This window comes from Lithobates pipiens, unplaced genomic scaffold, assembly GCF_037356315.1.
Source record: "Lithobates pipiens isolate NorthernLeopardFrog02 unplaced genomic scaffold, aLitPip1_a1.2 Scaffold_8, whole genome shotgun sequence".
In the NCBI taxonomy this organism is placed as follows: domain Eukaryota; kingdom Metazoa; phylum Chordata; class Amphibia; order Anura; family Ranidae; genus Lithobates; species Lithobates pipiens.
Genome location: NW_027507903.1, coordinates 84,842,819 through 84,862,352, shown reverse-complemented (window position 1 = coordinate 84,862,352; position 19,534 = coordinate 84,842,819).

Sequence of the window (19,534 nt, the reverse complement as noted above, 5' to 3'; positions counted from 1 at the left end):
GCTGGGCCAGCTCAATATTAAACCCTTCGGAGAAAGACTGAGATGCCTTTAAAGTTCATGTGTGTGTAAAGGCAGGCGTCCCAATACTTTTGATAATATAGTGTATACTTATTTGAATTGGATGATTGTGGCCCACAAAGATTTTCAGTGTCTCTAGACAAACTCTTCTGTTACTTTCAGACATGACCCTATATAAATCTATGGTTTTCTGGGCAGGCATGGCCGGAGGTGTTGAAAACAGTGGCATATCCAGGGTATGGCAGATATGGCAAGTGCCATGGGCGCCATATGAAGGGGGCACTCCTGAGTGGCTGGGCAGCAAGGCACTTGTAGAGATCTCTTCTTAACCACTTCAATACAGGGCACTTTCACCCCCTTCCTTCCCAGCCCAATTTTCAGCTTTCAGCGCTCTAGCGCTTTCAGTGACAATTGCGCGGTCATGCTACACTGTACCCAAATGAAATTGTTATCATTTTGTTCGCACAAATAGAGCTTTATTTTGGTGTTATTTATTCACGACTCCGTTTTTTTTTTTTGCGATATAAGCGCAAAAAAAGCGGAAATTTGGGAAAAAAACAATATTTTCTTTTTTCTATTTGAAAAGAAATCCAATAAAATCAAATTTTGTCATAAATTTAAGCCAAAATGTATTCTGCTACATGTTTTTGGTAAAAAAAATTCCGTTAAGTGTATAATAATTGGTTTGTGTGATCACGGACATATGTACGCAAATGATCATGTACATATGTGTGCAGGTGATCACGTACATATGTGTGCAGATAATCATTGGGACATGTGATTTTAGTGGGACATATGTGGGGGACATGTTTTTATTATTAGGGACATGTGTTTTTATTATTTGGGGACATGTATGTTTTGGGGACATGTGTGTTTTGGGGACATATGTGGGGACTGTGTTTTCACTGTGTGGTGTGTTGTGTGTTTACACTACACTGATGATCAGTGAGTAAAAAGCTGTGAAAAGCAGCCCATACTCACTGATCATCAGCCGGCTGCAGCGTTCTGCTCTCCTCTTCTCAGCGGTGACTTCCGTGTGAGGAGAGGAGAGCCGATTGCCTAGCAACCGGCTGTTTGTTTACATCACATGACGGCCGTGATTGGACACGGCCGTCATGTGATCAGGAGGGCCAATCACAGAGCCCTCCTGCCGATCTGAGATGTGCCGTGTCCGGGTGACACGAGCACATCGGGATCGCGCCGCTGCGCGGGCGCGCGCGCGCGCGATCCCGCTGCTCCTGAATGACGTTCCTGAACGTCCTATCAGGAGCAGGCGGCTCCCACCCGCCGTATATATACATTGGCCGGGTGGGAAGTGGTTAAAATGGCCCTGGTATCGCTCACTGTCAGCCTGGGGTGGGATCCTGGCCAGCGGAGACTGCTTTAGGTCATTCACCACTGGCCCCTGGCTCACTGCCCAAACTGGTTGCTAACCAGGGCCCGCCTGACGTCTAACAACCAGTGACGTCACGAGCAGGAGAGAGGCAGAGACCAGCATTCAGAGCGGAGGAGATTTAACTTCCTCCTCCTCGCCCACTGCTTAGCTCCGCCCACCTCCTCCCTGCATCTTCTCCGACATGCACAAGAATCATGTGAGGCGCTGACTGCAGTGCACAAAGGGATAGAGGAGTTTAGGCAGTGGTGTCCCCCTAGATTATTTGCAAAATAGGCTGCCATGCAGGAGAGGGGAAAGGAGTCGGCAGGTGTGCTGTGCTCTCCCTCCTCTCCAACTTCACAGTCCTGACACTGCAGCTCTTTTCTCCCAGTGGCTCTGTGTGTATAGGAGCACCCTGCAGCTTCCCGCCTCATGTCCTGTCATTGACTATATAGAAGCAGCAGAAAGGAACCAGCAATCTCATATTATAGGAACGGCTGCCACAGGACAAGAAAGAGTTAACGGTAGGAGCTGATCCACCTCCTGCTGCTTACTGAGCCAATGGGCGCCACCTTTGATTGAGAAGAACAGAGTGCTGTAGCCATGCTGGATCCTGGAGAAAGGACTGAGCTGCTGTGGGGACTGGGGAGGGGCAGAGAAGGAGGAGAAATGAGCAAGAGAAGCAGAAGAATGAATTCAGGAGAAGGTAATGTGGAGAATGTGCACAGGAAGAGACATTTGGTACAATACTCATCTCTTTATTCTCTCTGTACTTTCTGATGTGTTCTGTATTCCTCCTCTCCCTCCCCCTGCCCCCCTTCTCTCTCTAGCCTCCCTCGTCCCCCCTAGTTCTCTCTCTCCTCCCCCTTCCATCCCCCTCCCCTCCCTTTTTTTCCCTCTTGCCATAACCAGTATAAACACTGTAAATATTACAATAAAATACAATGCTGTGCGTTCTTCTTATGCCCCGTACACACGAGCGGACTTTTCAACATCAAAAGTCTGACGGAATGATTCCGGCAGACTATTCGATCGTGTGTGGGCTGCAACGGACTTTTGATTTCGCAAAAGTCTGACAGACTTTAGAAATGGAACATGCTTCAAATTTTTCCACCAGAACTCTGCCGGACCCAGAAATCCGCTCGTGTGTGTGCTAGTCTGACGGACTAAAATTGACGCTAGGGCAGCTATTGGCTACTGGCTATGAACTTCCTTATTCTAGTCCAGTCATACGTCATCACGTTCGAATCCGTCGGACTTTGGTGTGATTGTGTGTGGCCAAGTCCGTTCATTCGGAAAGTCTGTCAGAACTCTGTCAGAACTCCATCAGAACTCCGTGGAAAGTCTGCCGGACTTAAGTCCTGTCATGTGTACGCGGCATTAGTGTTTCAATTTAAATGCAATTGCATAATTTAAAGCGGTTATATACCGCTGGACTTTTTTTTTTACCATGCAAGGTAAAGGTATAATCTGCTAGTATGGATTGCATACTAGCACATTATGTTAAACTTACCTTAAAACAAAGCCTTCCCACAGCCAGTAATCAGTGCAGAAGGCGCTCTCATTTTTACTCATCTTGCTTCTGGGTTTGTGGGCTCTGTGACTGACCTGAGCTATGAGAAAGTCACTCCTGCGCAAAGCCACCGTTTATGGCACAGGGTTCTAAAGGAACAGCACCAGTGGCCGTTCCTTCAGAGCGCATGCGCCAGTGATGTCATTGGCTCCATGTAATGTAAATATCTTCTAAACTGTACACGTTTAGGAGATATTTATTGTACCTATAGATAAGCCTTATTATGTAAAAGGCAGGAAAGGAAGATAACTTCCACTTTTAGTGATGGTGGAGCCCTCCCTCTGAATACCATATACTGTATATGTGGTGTCCTGTAAACCATATAAACAACTTGATATCTTTCAAACAAATAAGAATATCAAAATATAAAATTACAGCATATTAGTGACATTGACACCCCCTCAAAAGATTTGTGATAACAAGTTGCAATATATAAGTAATGGTAACACCCACTCAAGAAATAAAATAAATCCACTTACAATAGAGGGTGTCGCCATTACTAATATACTACAATTTTATATTTTGACATTTTTCCTTGTAGTTTTGTTAGGTGTTTTTTTGTTAATGTTATCTGAAAAATGGGTTTCAAATGTTTTGACAGGGGCGCATTTTCAGTGCTTGCCATAGGCGCCATTTTCACTAGATACGCCTCTGGTTGAAAAACACTGCAAGCCATGGTCAACTAATTCAAGCAAGTATACATGTAGGATGGGATGCAGTATATGAAGGTATGGTTATCCTGTACTTATTATGTACTAGCAGAAAAATATACCCTTTAGTCCAGTTACTGAATAAAACATTTAGTATATCTGTCTGAAATCTCTCTTTCTATTATCTTTTCATAATACTGTGCAGAAGGTATGAGCATGAGAGTGGGATGTTGTCCGCTGTGAGCAAATAAGGGTTCTACTGCATTGCATTGTGATGTCCATTAAAATTGATCAAAACCCATGAAAAATGTAATATATTGCCCCTTACCAGATATGATAGCTGATTTCCCTTTATTTGCACCTGGTGATCCTGCAAAAATCACACTTCCTGTCCTAGGGTGAGAACATTCACTCACTGCACTATATCAATGGGGAAAGAGGATGCTATATTGTATTCTGCTTGTTATTAATTTGGACTACAAACACGTCTCCCTCTCTTCATCTCCATAACACATGGTGAGGAAGTCTGTAGTCTACAGAGGTAAACTGGGCAGGGGATAATAACCTTGCTTGGGATTTTTAGTGCAGCAGATGCAAAGGAAGAAAATAGCTCACTGGATTTTTGAGCAAATTACCGGGTATTCTTGGTACTTTTAGCATATTTAGAGGCAAACACTGGTTAAAAAAGGAAAAAAAAATGTAATACTACTCCTCAATAGTCGTAAACGATATAAATCCACTTTGTTTGCACCAAATGCCTTTGCAGACCCAGTTATTACCATATACAAATAGTGGTGACATCATCACTTTGCTGTACATAGCTATGGGTAGAGCAAAGCAATGGAGGGGCCCAGCAGGACCACTCAATACAGGCAGGGGTTGGAGACAAGACCAGTCACCCTGCACGAAAAGAGAGAGCAGTAGGGATGAGCTTTGTGTTTGACTAAAACATCCGAACATCGGATGTTCGCCCATTTGGCGAATTCCAAACGTTATGGGCCATTCGCGCCAAATTTGAGTGGCGCTCACGGCCCATAATTCACTGTGGCATCGCAATGCATTGCTGGCTGATGATTGACCAAGCATGCACTATGACCCGCATGCTTGGCCAATCACAGCGCCATCAGCGAAGAGAGCTATAATTGGCCACAGGCAGGATGCCTGTGGCCAATTAGGGCTCAGGGGGTTTAGTACACGCCCCACACTATATAAGGCCGCCTGCGCGGCGGCCTTGCATACTGTGTTGCGCCGCTTACAGAGAGAGAGAGATAGACGGAGAGACAGTGTCTGAATTTCCTTTTAAGCTATTGCAATTACAGTCGGTGCATTGTGCCACCTGCACAGTGTACACCCAAAGCTACCCCAATTGCTGGTGTTCTTCTGATCCTATACAACAAGCAGCTGCTGCAGCAGTTACAATCAATGCATTGTGCCACCTGCACAGTGTACACCTGAAGATACCCCAATTGCTGGTGTTCTTCTGGTACTATACCACAGGCAGCTGTAGCAGTTACAGTCAGTGTTTGTGCCACCTGCACAGTGTACACCTGAAGCTACCCCAATTGCTGGTGTTGTTCTGGTTCTATACCACAGGCAGCTGTAGTAGTTACAGTCAGTGTATTGTGCCACCTGCACAGTGTACACCTGAAGCTACCCCAATTGCTGGTGTTGTTCTGGTCCTATACCACAGGCAGCTGTAGCAGTTACAGTCGGTGTATTGTGCCATCTGCACAGTGTACACCTGAAGCTACCCCAATTGCTGGCATTGTTCTGGTCCTATACCACAGGCAGCTGTAGCAGTTGCAGTCGATGTACTGTGTAATCTGCACAGTTTGCACCTAAAGCTACCCTAATTGCTGGTGTTCTGCTGATCCTATACCGCAGGCAGCCCAGTAATTACAGTTGGTGTATTGTGCCACCTGCACAGTGTACGCCTAAAGCTACCCTAAGTGCTGGTGTTCTGCTGATCCTATACCGCAGGCAGCCCAGTAATTACAGTTGGTGTATTGTGCCACCTGCACAGTGTACGCCTAAGGGCCGGTTCACACTGCGGGCGATGCGAGGCGACACGACTTGCCTCGCCGCAATCTGACAAGTCGCCCCCGTTCTGTACAATGGAACCGTTCTGAGAGGAGCGACTCGAGTCGCTCCGACTCAGAAAAAAGGTTCCTGTACTACTTCTGGGTGACCTCGGGGCGACTTGCATTGACTTCTATACAGAAGTCATTTGCAAATCGCCGCTGAGGTCGCGGCAGGTCGCGGCGAGGCAAGTCGGTGTCGCCTCGCATCGCCCGCACTGTGAACCGGCCCTTAAGCTACCCCAATTGCTGGTGTTCTGCTGATCCTATACCGCAGGCAGCTGCAGTAATTATAACCCTTCCCTATGTTTTCCAAAAAGCTTAAAAATAGATTTTTTGACTGGAGCTACACTTTAAAAATGTACCAGTTCAAAATTCAAAAAACGGATTCTACTTAACACAACAAACCTACACAGTCCCTGTCTTGTTTGCACTGCCTGTATACTGCTGTTCTGAGTATATAGGGCCTGGGGGCCCCACGCCTTTCCTTTTTTTAATGTGGGTACGGGGTTCCCCTTAATATCTGTACAAGATAATTCATCTTCCCAGAGTTCAGTTTAAAGAGACAAAAAGATTACAAATGAAGCATTGCAAATTAAACAAATTAAATTAAACAGATTAAACAAAATACACATTAATTACAAATTAAATGAAATTACATTTAAATATTACATTTAAATAATTTACAATTTTTAAAATAAATGTTTTAATTTTTAATTAATTTTAACATTTAAATCAAATTAAATTAATTACCAATGAATTACAAATTAAATTAAACAAATTAAATTAAACAAATTAAACATTACAAATACACAGTGCACACCAAGATTAAAGTATGAATACACATCGCTTTGATTTAAACAATATTTCCTCTTTCCAGAGTTTAGTTTAAAGCTTTGGGCATGCAGCTTTGTTGGCCAGAAAAGGAGGGGTGGCAAATGTGAACCATACCAGGCCTCATACCCTCAACAATGGGGAGGGAACTTGCAAGAGAACCCCTAACAAAGCACCTTGTCCCCGTGTTGATAAGCCAGTAAATGTGGGGATTTAGAGGGGGAGCTTTTGGGATCATGCTCCAAATATCTTCCCTTCCCTAAGTGAATGAGTATGGGTATTCCTCGGTCCTCACAAGGGAATCGGGAGGCTTCAGTAACCAAAACTGCAGTGTTTATCCTCATGACACATCACAGGAAGCACCCTCATGGCTAACAGAGGACAGAATTAGAAGTAGACTTGGGAAACTTAACATTAATAAGTCACCGGGACCAGATGGCTTGCACCCAAGGGTCCTTAGGGAACTCAGTCAAGTAATTGCCAGACCATTGTTCCTAATTTTTACTGATAGTTTACTGACTGGAATGGTACCAGCTGATTGGAGAAAAGCCAATGTAGCTCCAATGCTTAAAAAAGGGCCAAAATACATCCCTGGGAATTACAGACCAATTAGCCTAACATCAATAGTATGCAAGCTCTTGGAGGCGATGATAAGGGACTATATACAAGATTTTAGTAATGAAAACGGTATCATTAGCAGTAATCAGCATGTATTAATGAATAATCGTTCTTGCCAAACCAATCTATTAACCTTCTATGAGGAGATGAGCTGCCATCAAGATAAAGGGAGACCCATAGACATGGTATCTGGATTTTCAAAAAGCATTTGACACAGTTCCCCATAAACATTTACTGTACAAAGTATGGTCCGTTGTCATGGACCATAGGGTGAGTACATGGATTGAAAACTGGCTACAAGGGTGAATTCAGAGGGTAGTGAAAAATGGGGAACACTCAGAATGGTCAGGGGTGGAAAGTGGGGTCCCCCAGGGTTCTGTCCCAGGACCAATCCTGTTTAATTTGTTCATAAACAGCCTGGAGGATGGGGTAAACAGTTCAATCTCTGTATTTGCAGATGGGGCAATAACTTCTCCGCAGGATGTGGAAACCTTGCAAGTAGATCTGAATAAATTAATAGGGTGGGCAACTACATGGCAAGTGTGGTTTACTGTGGAAAATTTTAAAATAATGCATTTGGGTGGCAAAAATATGAATGCAATCTACTCACTGGAGGGAGAACCTCTGGGAGAATCAAGGGTAGAAAAGGACCTGGGTGTCCTAGTAGATGATATGCTCAGCAATGGCATGCAATGCCAAGCTGCTGCTAACAAAGCAAACAGAATATTGGCATGCATTAAAAAGGGGATTAACTCAAGAGATAAAGTGATAATTTTCCCACTCTACAAGATTCTGGTCCAGCCTCACCTAGAGTATGCTGTCCAGTTCTGGGGACCAGTCCTCAGGAAGGATGTGCTAGAAATGGAGCAAGTACAGAGAAGAGCAAGAAAACAAATAAAGGGACTAGAGGATATTAGTTATGAAGAAAGGTTACGAGCACTGAACTTATTCCCTCTGGAGAACAGACGCTTGAGAGGGGATATGATTTCAATTTACAAATACCATACTGACGCCACAATAGGGATAAAACTTTTCAGAGGAAAGGAGTTTAATAAGACACGTGGCCATTCATTAAAATTAGAAGAAAAGAGGTTTAACCTTAAACGGCATAGAGGATTTTTACTGTAAGAGCAGCAAGGATGTGGAATTCCCTTCCACAGGTGCTGGTTGTTTCAGTGGGGAGCATCAATAGTTTCAAAAAACTATTAGCTAAGCACCTGAATGCCCATAACATACAGGGATATACAATGTAATAATGACAGATAATCACACACATAGGTTGGACTTGATGGACTTGTGTCTTTTTTCAAACTCACCTACTATGTAAGGTAAATAATAAAATTAAAGAACTACTGACACCGTCCACTGCCCTACTGACACCAATATTTGCTCTACTGACACTGCTCTGCTGATATACACATGTGTGTTTGTGCTTTGGGGTGCACACCCTAATGCAACAGACTGCGCACACCAATGCTAAAGACGTTCACCGCCAATGACCCCATTGACCACTATATGTGGTCATTGTCACTATGCTTTTACCAGATAAAGAACTGGTACTTAGCAGTAGTAGGCTTATTTATTTATTTTATTTCACTTTTGCTTTAGTACATCTAACAAGTGTGCCATGTGCAGGTTTAACCATGTTATTTAACAGAACTATGTATTTTTTATGTTGCCCTTTAAGTTGCATTAAAAGACCTGTTCATCACCACTGAATTGTATTAAAAAAAGAAAAAATGTATTGGTAGATGTGTGTCTCCCATGGCAGCCCCTAGATAATAATGCTCCTTTTTGCCAAAAGCTTACAATTTGGTCTTGAAAAACCCCATAAATAAAATGACCCTATAGACTTTTTCGAGGTTCAGGATCTATATATTTTAGTCCAGCTAAATAAACGTTGCTTGAAATTTTCATTGTTTATTTATAATAGGTCCATTTTGGTTAATTCTGTAAAAATATAACAAAGTAAAACAAGAGAAGAGTTAACGTGGGCTGAACAGATGGATAAAGTAATCCCAACCTTGACATTTTTGTGTCTGACAAAATATCTGTGACTTAACACATTCCATGCATTATTCTCTGGTGATACTTCATTAAATGAGGTAACGCTAGGAAAAGCCAGTAACTGTTTAAAAGATGTTTATTCGAGTTCTAAAGAATGGGTTTGTTTGAATATCAAAGACCTGAGTGAAATGGAGCATTTTGTAAACCATTATCATTAGACTAACAATGTCAAGTCAGTAAAATACAAACCTAAGTCATGAAATTCTGCTTCTAACCAATTAAGTTGAAATCTTTTAGTTGAGGTAAACTTAAAGTGGAACCTCACCCTAAAAGAAAAGTTCTGCTTTAACACTTTCTTCCTCCCCCTCTCCCACTTTCCCAGGAGGCTGCAAGACCATTTATACAGCCGGTTTCCCTTAATAAAGATGACAGGAACCCGAAGACCAGCGAAGAACCAGCCCGGGAGAGGAAAGCACATGATCCCTGGATAGGTGCGTGCTTTTTTTTAAAGATCAGCAGCTGCTTAGTTTTAGCAGGTACCCACTTCCACTTCTGCTGTTACCACCTAGGTGATGGGAACAGAAATATTGAACCGTGCAACCTTCTGGGAAAAGTCACAGGTTTCAGGAAGCTGTGGGGCCATTTATACAGCTAAGCGTGGCTCATGCATGTGCAGTGGAAAGCTGGTTGTGAAGCCACAAGGAGCCACAGCCAGCTTCCCTTTGTAAAGATGCCAGAAACCTGAAAACCAGCAAAGAACTGGCAAGAGTAAGGACAATGCTGGATCCCTGGGCAAGTAAGTGTAATTTTTTTTTAAGCCAGTAAATGTTTATTCTAGTTTTGAAGAATAAGTTTATTCAAATATCAAAGACCTGAGGGAAATGCGTAATTTTTAAATCATTTTCATTAGACTAACAATGTCATGTCACAGCAAAATACAAACCTAAGGCATGAAATTTTGCTCCTACCCAATTAAATTGAAATCTTTGAGTTAAGTTAAACTTAAAGTGAAATATTACCCTAAAAGGGAAGTTCTGCTTTAACACTTCCTTCTTCTTTCCTCTCGCACTTTCATTCAGAGTTTTTCTGGCGGGGAGGGGGGGGGGAGTACCTAGGTGATCAGAGAAGAAGTTTCCCCACCCCTGTCCACAACCTTCTGGGACACGTCCCAGACCTCAGGAAGCTGCGGGACCATTCATACAGTGCAGGGTAGCTCGTGCATGTGCACTAGGAAGCAGGCTGTGAAGTCACAAATAGCCGACTTCTCTTTGTAAGAATGCCAGGAACCTGAAAATCGGTGAAGAACTGACCCAGGTGAGGACATCGCTGGATCTCTGGGCAGGTAACTGTCCTCTTTTAATTTTTTTTTTTTAGACTGAAGTTAAGTTAAGTTAAAGTCGCACATTACAGTCAATACACTTAATCACAGTAAAGAGGCATAAGCTCTTTACCATGTGATCAGCTGTGTCCAATCACATTTACAATCACGTGATTGGCATTCCTCTATTCATGCTGACAGCATGTGAGGAGAGGAGAGCCAGTAAGCGACATTCCTCAGTTGGGACATCTGCACTGTCAATCAGGGCACTGATCATCAGTGTCCTAAATATCAGTGCAGCCCCAACAGTTCCCACCAGTGCTGCCAGTCGGTGCCCATCAGTGCTGCCTGTCAGTGCCCATCAGTGATTCCTTTCTGTGCCCATCAGTGGTGCCTGTCAGTGCACATCAGTGCCTCCTCATCAGTGGCAACTATTAGTGCAATCTATCAGTGGCCATAAGTGCTGCCCATTAGTGCTACCTATCAGCGCCGTCTATCAGTGCCACCTATCAGTGCCTATTAGTGCCTCCCCATCAGTGCACATCAGTGCTGCCTATCTGTGCCCATCAGTGCCGCCTATCAGTGCCCATCAATGCTGCATATCGTGGCCAGTCAGTGCTGCATATTAGTGCCTCCTCACCAGTGTCAATCAGTGCCGCCTCATCAGTGCCCATCAGTGCAGCCTCATCAGCGCAAATCAGTGAAGAAGAAAAATTACTTATTTACAAAATATTAAACAAAATAATAAACTAAGAAAAACATATTTTCTTCAAAATTGTTGATCCTGTTTCATTTGTTTAGCAAAAAATAAAAAAACCCAGTGGTGATTAAATACCACCAAAAGAAAGCCCTGGCTCAAAAAAATAATAAAAATTCAGTTTGAATACAGCATTGCATGACTGTGCAATTGTCATTCAAAGTACGACAGCACTGAAAGCTGAAAATTGGCCTGGGCAGGAAGGTGGTGGCAGTGTCTAGTAGGCAAGTGGTTAAACTGAAAACTTAAGTTTTAGATTATAATAAGACAATAATGAAAATAGCGCATACTTTTGACCTGTTTTTATATCTCCCCCTTCTACTTAGTGATTAGCAAAGCCGATTAGGCAAATTACACATTGTTTGCATTATTCCTTGCAAATCACTTTTGCATTCATATATTCCAGACAATCTGATTCTCTAGATTCGATCATAACTACTTTGAAATATTTCCTGTTGTTCTAGTTAAATCAAGGCAAAATTACCTTTTAAAGTCATTGTATTCCCCACTGTGCTGGACCCAACGACATCACAGGTGTAACCTGCTTTCTGCACATAATGCAAAATTCAGAATGTTTCTCGTGTGCTTTAGGCATTTGAAACAAAATGGCTGTGATCAGCAGGTGGGCTCTGTAAAAGGATAAATTATGTACCATACCAGGTGCAAAAAGCTAAACACCATAATCTACAAACCATACAGAATAGAGTACATGATCATGAAGTGCCTTAATACAAACCTATAAATCTTTACTTGTCAAGTATTATTGCATAACGATGTTGTGTGTGTTTTAGGTTAGAAATGTGACTGTTTACTTAGGGACTTCAGATTGCTCGTGTTAATATAGAATGTAGAACATTTGTGTCACTCAGAAATTAGTAATTCTAAAAGTTAGTAGTTGGCAACTCCTGAGCCCCAAAAAAAATAAAAAAAGATAACGATCCCTTGGGAAATTATTAAACTACAAGAATGCATAATTATTACATGACAATATATTAAACAATTAATCAGCAGCCTTTATTAGCTTGATTTCCTGATTTTCTAGAAGTTTAGATCAGTAATGGTTAACGGGGCTCAAGATCACCCATCTAAAAGGTAGCATAAAACCAATTTTTTGTAGATTTATTACATTATTTATTAAGTTGACCTTACTAAAATATTAAAATACTAGTGTATTATCTATATAGTGCTGCACAGTGCTATTTTAGAATGCAGTCATTTGAAGTATTCCTTCCCATCTATGTGACAAAGCAGAGGTTTTTAATTTCGAAAAGCTTCCTTTTTTTTTCTTTTGACATTTCATTGTGAAACACACAGGAAAAAGAATCTTTTTGCATACGTTTTTAATACAACATTAACATAACATCAGGTATGATTTGCGTTACTGTTGATATTTTCAAAGGTTTTCAAGGGACAGTTAAAATTCTTGACTTGTTTGTGTGAGTGTTTGACACTCAAAGCAGTAAAGACAAATATAATCCAGAATTGCAACATGGTCTGCTGTCTAGAAGAGAGAATCATTTTATTGATTTACCTATAATTTTTTAACCTTAGCGATGTGCTACTTGAACTGACAATTGCACAGTCATATAACACTTTTTCCGACAAATAAAGCTTTCTTTTGGTGGTATTTGATCACCACTTGGGTTTTACTGTTTGTGACATAAACGACAAAAGACCAAAAAGTTTGAAAAAAAACAATATTCTCTACTTTCTGTTATATCAAATTTCTTCATAAATTTAGGCCAAAATGCATTCTGATGCTTGTCTTTGGAAAATAAAAATTCCAATAAGTGCATGTTAATTGATATGTGTGAAAGTTATAGCATCTACAAACGATGGTGTGCACAGGGCTTTTTTTCTCCGAAAATAGGTGCAGGAACTCAACCACGACTTCTCAAAAAAAACCTCCCCCACCCCACACAAACCCTTCAAACCACATCAAATAGTGAGTGTGGTCAGATTTCCACAGCTGGTTACCTCTGCATCCCCTATCCTCCTCACTTTCACCACCCTTCAACTCTGCATGCAACCCCCCCTTACACTGTCTCCATCTTCTTCTTCCTTCCTTAAAAGCTCCGCCATCTTCCACATGTCTTACTTGTGTTGGTGTATTAAGCTGAAGCACCCAGCTGGCTCTAGTACTTCCCTGCACACTATAGGTGGCTCTGCCTCTCTCACTTGCAGGGGGTTCATTCAGTTGGGGTGTTGGGATCTGCACCTGCATCTCCCTTGTCCCCATCCTGCACTCAGTAGCAGTCACTCAGGAGATCAGATCTAGGGGAGCCGTTGGGAGACATGCTTTCACTTGTAAACACAGAAGTCAGACTTCTGTGTTTACAAGAGATAGTGGTGAGCAGGGAGCAGAGAGCCTGAGCCAGAGGTAGTGGAACTGAGTTCCACCAAGTTCCAGGTGGAAAAAAGCCCTGGGTGTACATATACACATTTTCCTGGACCTCCCTATGTCAGCCTACTACGGGTCAGGTCCGCCGGCAGGACTCCTCTGTGATTTGCGCTGTCTGAAGGGGGGCGGGTCACTCTGTCTTTAACCTCCCTGTATTCCCCCTTCAGCGGTGTTCGGCTTCCTGACTCCAGCTTGTCAGCTGCTGCTCTGCTCAAGGTAAGCTATCCCTTGGACTGTGGTAGTATAACAGCCTGAATGTACCTACACGGCTCTGCAAACCCTGGGTCTGATGTTTATTCTTCCCTTATAGGTTTATATGCCTGCCTGCTTGTCTGCCTGTGTTGCACTGAAGATCCCATGGAAAGGTCTTTTTTTTTGTATATTTTTCTTTTAAAAGAGAGCACCTCTTCTGTTTTTTACAGAGAGAAAAGCTCAGTGCAGGATAAATGTCTGCAAAGAGGTTATAAATCTGCTGTTGAGACATGGCAAATTGCAGAAACATTTGCAGCCACATGGTCCTTCACGACTCCAGGTCGCCCTCTCCCGTGCCTCATTCCAGCCACTGGAAAGCCTCTAAAAAGAGCAGATACGGACGCAGGCACAGGAGGCGGTCTTCCTCTTCGTTTATATCCTCCTCTCTAAGCCAAGTGGAAGACGGAGGCTGTTGGGCATTTTCGACTGAAGCCCTTCTGTTGAAGCTGGTATGCGCTGGTATGCGCTGGTATGCGCTTCGTGTCTCAAGGACAATCATATATGCAATCATATATTAAATCTGCGGTCAAGGAGGGGTTAAGAGGCTTTTCTAAAAAAAGCACCTGACCAGTATCATAGAATGCATTAAGGTGAAAAAACTTTTACCTTTACAACCCCTTTAAGAACAGTGTTCTTACAAGCTATTGCCTCCACAAGAAGGGTCTCAGAATTATGCGCTTTTTCTTCCAAGGAGCCTTTTGTGTGATTTTTTCAGATAAGATCATTCTCAGACCAGTGCCTAGCTTCCTACCAAAGCTGCCTTTCACATGAATTGGGAAACTATCCTCCCAGCCTTTACTGTAGATTCATTGCAAGATGGTTGGAAGAGGCTAGACTTGATCTCCTCTGTTTCGACTTACCCAGAGCGAACTGAAGAGTTTCGCAAACAAGACCAGCTTTTCATCTTTCCTATGGGCCTTAAAAAGGGCATGGCAGCTCCGCCAAGGATTGTCTCTTCCTGGATCATAAAGACCATTCAGATCACATACGAGTCTCTGGGTCTATGCGAAAGCGTCCCCTGAGATAGTTTGCAGAGCAGCAAGCTGGAGTGCACCCAACACTTTTATCCAGCACTATAGGCTGAATGTAGCCTTCTCTCCTGCGGAGGCGCTGGGTTGAAAACTGAAATATTAAAGGAGGCAGATAAGTGTTGGCCAAACAGTGCCTACATCCAATCAAATGCAGCTATTCCTCTGGTATTTTGACTGCTGGAGGGAACAGTTGTTGAAATGCAATAGCCACAGTAGGAAATTATTCCATTCAGCTCAGCCTACATGGAGAATAGCAAAAATATGTGTATGTGTATGGCCAGCTTTAGTATTGGACAGACTGGCAGTGGTTGCTGCTATAACGCCCCTTGAGTCATTGGGGCCTTAACCAAGGTCTAGCATAACAGGCCACAAAATGAGTGTTGGTAGGCCACCTGTTAGGCACCACTGATCTAGATTTTTAGTATATCTTTTTTTATATATTTTGTAAGCCACAAAGAATGAGTGAACTTCAAATGTAAGTCAATATTCCTCAAATACTTCCCTTGCAATTCACAAATATATATATTGAAGTAGCCAAAGTACAGAAGTCAATATGTTTAATAATGCATTTAAATTTGTTAATCAGTTTCTTGTTCCTTGCGCTGATTTCTGCAGTGGACTCCTTTGGGTGTAATGAGAGGTATACTGCTACAATAAAAAGTAATAATAACCTGGAAATATGCTCTTCATTACATTTTATATTAAATTGTAGTTAATTATCAGGTTTTTTTTTAGCATTTACTTGCTATATTGATCGCATATTTTAGTGTACCAATAGAACTATTTACATCAGTGTTTGACCCTTGCTTACATTCTATTGGCCCTAAAACAGTACTAAAAAGTACACACATATGCAAGGATAAATTCAGGGAGAAGCTAGTTAAAGCAGAGTTCCATCCAAAAATGGAACTTCCGCTTATCTGGTCCCCCCCCCACTCTGGTGTCACATTTGGCATCTTTAACGGGGGAGCAGATACCTGCCTAACGCAGGCAGCGATCTACGCCATGTTTGGCCCCTCCCCCCGCTGCCTTCTGGGAGACACACAGGTCCCAGAAAAGAGCAGGGACCAATCACGACGTGCAGCGCGACTCGCACATGCGCAGTAGGGAGCCAGGCTGTGAAGACACAAGGCTTAACTTCCTGATACTCCTACTGAAGATACCAGCACCGCCACCCGTGAGACAAGGAACATTCAGGTGAGGACATTGCGGGTTCCCTAGACAAGTAAGTGTCCTTATTTTAAAAGCCAATGGCTGCAGTATTTGTAGCTGCTGACTTTTAATTTTTCTTTTCGGCTAAACTCCGCTTTAATCTATCATCACATTAATCTGATTATAAAAAAATATTACTGACATTATGGTAGCATCTATGTTATTTAGTTTTGCTTATATTCATTGGACTCTTCAGTAATATGCATACATTCCTCACAGTGTTTTATTAGTGTATTCCAGCTATGTAAAATGCAAAACCCACGTATTTTCACTTATGCAACAGTCATGTGTGCCTCCAGATATGATAACCTATTCTTAGGCTTCTAAAACGCATCACTATTCATGCCTCAGCCGACTAAGAATGCAGACTCTTCAAGAGAGGCAACTGTGATCAAGTCAAGCATGTGCGTTTGTTTTGCTACTAAATCCAAACCTCTCTTATAGCAAATTACAGGATGAGGTTGGAAAGGGAGGGGGGAAGAGGTTTGCAAATCTCAAAAACGCATGGCACCATTTTTATAGTCTTTGTTGTGGAATGATAAACTCTTTGTGGTTAGGAGACTATTGAAACCTCGAGGGCACAGAACTTCAAATAACAGCACAATCCAAGAACAACATTATTATACAACAAGAAATCTCATAGCTCTGAGCAACCTTCGTCCGCCTTGTCCAGTTGTAAATCTTCATAAAATAGCTTGCAGGTGTCAGGATTAAAGTATATTCATTGGGAGCTTAAACACAGCACCAGCTGGACTCTGCATTTGCCAGTTGTAGTTGTTTCTTTGTTCTGAAACTGTTGACAGTACAACAAAAAGTATTCCCAGGATCCCAGCCTGAGTTAAATCAGGATGAGTAAGAGAACAGCTGTAATTATTTTCTGTATTTACCCTACCTGCCTTTTTGATTTATGGCACATCCCACTCACATAATGTACATTCCATAACCTCAAATATTTTATTTGTTTTAGCCACGGTCATGATAAAGCAATCAAGAGAAGGAAAGGGTTCTGGCAGGTGTTAGTCTACAAACGGAATATTTGAATACGCCATCTTAAAGCACATTAAGATAGCGAGAAGTAATTCTCTCGCGTCACCCATTTTCTACATAAAGGCCAACAAATGTGGCTGTGCAGGATCAGCGTAAATTCCTGGTTATATATGTGCCTTCATGAAATGGCCATTTATATGAAATATTCTTGCCTATCTGGCTCCATGTCATTACGAGGATGGCTTTTAAATACATGCTGAATTATGACACAAATGCTGAAAATTCCAGAGACCTTTTATTGCATATCCACTACATTTCACTAAATGGACCGATGCTTTTGAGAAAGAACACCCTAGGGAAGAATAAACATCAATTATTGAAACATACTGTATTGAGGAACACTGTTTGACACATGCAGATTTAGTGGAAGGAGAATGGGTGGAGAGTAGTATTCCTTAATAAAAGCTTTATACACAGTCTTAATGGGCAATATGTGTAATACAGTAAAACTGTAACACGTCTTCTTTACTAAACACAAGTTAAAGCAGTTCCGTAGGCAGTTGATGGTTGATCGACATATTTATACATCTGCAATTAAAATAACATATTTACAAATCCTTTCATGAAAGGCTTAGGCAAAGATATGAGGAAATATTATGGAACCCATATAAAAGATTGGAAAAAAAATGCAAAATAAATATTTTTGCTTAACATCAAGCTATTTTTTTTTTACACCTAATATAAGTTTGGGATGGAAAACTTCAAGCTGAGTGACAAAAATGGCTGAAAGTGACAGACATTTAAAAAAAGGCATAGAAATCAACGTTTGGTAAAATAAATAAAAGACAACTGTTTTAAAGGAATGTTCTTCTTGTATTTTCCCCTCTTTTAAAGAAGTATTCAGCATGGTTTAGATTTGCATAAATGATTGCTGAAAACTGGAGGAATGGAGACTTTATATCTTTTTTTTTGGAAATTCTTTTTATTGGTTTTGCCAAAAATAAAGAGTAGGTTCATAAAGCAGAGCCTCTGAGCATTCCCTGGCTCGGCACATGCAGTAACATAGTAAAACAAATACATAGCAACTAGTTACCAACTAGAAAAACAATAGCTAAAACTGAAACCTCTAAACTGCTCATATCCACAGATTGAAAGATTATGTAAAACATGGCACTTCATATAGAAACACACACCACCATTTAGGATGGAGGGGATGGACAGGGGGTAAATGTACTTGACCCAAATATCTTCAGTTGAAATACTAGGAGTAAGTATCAACAAGGCTTCGGTTCACAACTTGAGGGCTATCAAACAGGAACCATATGGCTTGATTCCAGTTATTGGGTGGCATTGGTTGTAAGATATTCCAGCCAAATGTTCCATATTTTATGAAATTTGGCAGAACAGCCATGGGAGTGGTAAGCGGCTTTGTATAGGGAGATTTTCAAGAATTTAAAGAGGGCGCCTCCATTTGCTTCCATTTCAAGATAATGGACTTGCTTGCTTGATGAAAGGCGAGGTTGCCTACAAGGCCAAGCAAGCAGACTGCCGTGGTCTGAGGGATGGGAATGTTGGTCAGAGTAGTTATGAATTGAGTGACCTCCTTCAAAAATAATTGCAGCTTGGGACAGGACCAAAGCATGTGGTGGAAGTTAGCATCAGTACCACTACACTAAGCCCCAGGATAGATTTTGTTGAATTGTGAGTTTTTTTATCTTAGTGGAAAATTGCAAACGAGAAGAGAAACTGTTCAGAATAACTCTATATGCACATAGATGTAACCGATATTTTAAACACTAAAACGTGTTGAAATGCCAAATCTGAAAATTTCTAATTGGATCCTAAGTGTTATACATGTGCCTGCCTGACAATAGTGACATTTTTGTTATCTAATTGTAATATCAGGGGATAGAGATAAATAAAATATTATGCAACAGAACTAAATCAAGCAATTGTATGTTGATATTGGTCTTCAGAATTATTATTTTTTATACCACATATGGATAATTTATCCTCCTGTCCTGTAGATAGTGTGACAATACCTACCTATGTATAGCAGATCTTAACACTGAGCTTACAAAGAAGATTATGCAGTCATATTTCTACATAATCATTAATGTATCAAAATTAGGGGGTGGCTTTAAAACATAAATCCTGAAATATATTTGTTACCATTAACTTAATGTTTTTCATATACGTGTCCATATTGTTTACATATTAGGATCATAAATGCTGTAAATTTGATCCATACAAGTACCTTTTGTGAGAATGCTTTTGACTGATTTCATGACAGATTTCTGAGTGAGTTTCCATCAGCCTTGAGATTTATTTGCAGCTAATGGATCCTCTAGACTAATAGTAATTTTTGAAACCAGAGGCAGATTCAGACATTGCTTATAGACAGAGTATAGATTTTGCAACTT